Source organism: Trichechus manatus, unplaced genomic scaffold (assembly GCF_000243295.1).
Source record: "Trichechus manatus latirostris isolate Lorelei unplaced genomic scaffold, TriManLat1.0 scaffold00256, whole genome shotgun sequence".
NCBI lineage: Eukaryota > Metazoa > Chordata > Mammalia > Sirenia > Trichechidae > Trichechus > Trichechus manatus.
Genome location: NW_004444192.1, coordinates 566,624 through 568,048, shown reverse-complemented (window position 1 = coordinate 568,048; position 1,425 = coordinate 566,624).

The following is a 1,425-nucleotide window of genomic DNA, read 5'->3' as shown; positions in this document are numbered from 1 at the left end:
ATAATGACAAAATTAACAGGCTGCAAGAATCCATAGAGAGACAGCAATCAGAAATCCAGAATATTAACAAAAAATTTCAGAATTAGACAACTCAATAGAAAGTCATAGAAGCAGAACACAGGCAATGGAAGTCAGAATTAATGAGATTGAAGATAAAGCACTTGACACCAACTTATTTAAGGAAAAATCAGATAAAAGGATTTAAAAAAATGAAGAAACCCTAAGAATTATGTGTGACTCTATCAAGAGGAATAACCTACTAGTGACTGGAGTACCAGAACAGGGGTGGGGATAACAGAAAATACTGAGAATTGTTGAAGATTTGTTGGCAGAAAACTTCCCTGATATCGTGAAAGATGAGAAGATATCTATCCAAGATGCTCATCAAACCCCACATGAGGTAGATCCCAAAAGAAAGTTACCAAGACATATTATAATCAAACTTGCCAAAACCAGAGATAAAGAGAGAATTTTAAGAGCGGCTAGGGACAAATGAAAAGTTATCTACAAAGGAGAGTTAATAAGAATAACCTCAGACTGCTCAGAAGAAACCATGCAGGCAAGAAAGCAATGGGATGACATATATAAAGGCTTGAAGGAAAAAAATTGCCAAGCAAGAATTATATATCCAGCAAAACTGTCTCTCAAATATGATGGCGAAACTAGGGCATTTCCAGATAAACAGAAGTTTAGGGAATTTGCAAAAACCGAATCAAAATTACAAGAAATACTAAAGGGAGTCCTCCAGTTAAAAAATCAATAACATCAGATAACAACACAAAACTAGAACACAGGACAGAGCAACCAGATATCGACTCAGACAGGGAAGTCACAAAAATATATCAAAGCTAAAACATTGAAAATAGGGAAACAGAGATATCAATATGTAAAAAATGCCAACATTAAAACAAAAGAGGGACTTAAAAAATGTAGACATAGATTTTTCATATGGAGGGAAGTCAAGGCAATATAAAGAAATAAAAGACTGGTATAAACTTAGAAAAATAGGGGTAAATTTTAAGGTAACCACAAAGGAAACTAACAATCCTACAAGTCAAAATAAAAAACTAGAAAAATACGAAGACTCAGCAAACTCAAAATCAACAACAATGAAAAAGATGAAAAGAAAATACATAAAGAAAAACGACTCAGCAGAGAAAATTAAGGGGAACAAAGAAACTGTGAACAACACACAAAGAAAGACATCAAAATGACAGCACTAAACTCATACCTATCAATAATTATGTGGAACGTAAATGGACAAAATGCACCAATAAAGAGACAGAGAGTGGCAGACTGGAAAAAAAACATGATCCGTCTATATGCTGCCTACAAGAGACACACCTTAGACTTAAAGACACAAACAAACTAAAACTCAAAAGATGGAAAAAAATATATCAAGCAAACAACACTCAAAAAAGAGCA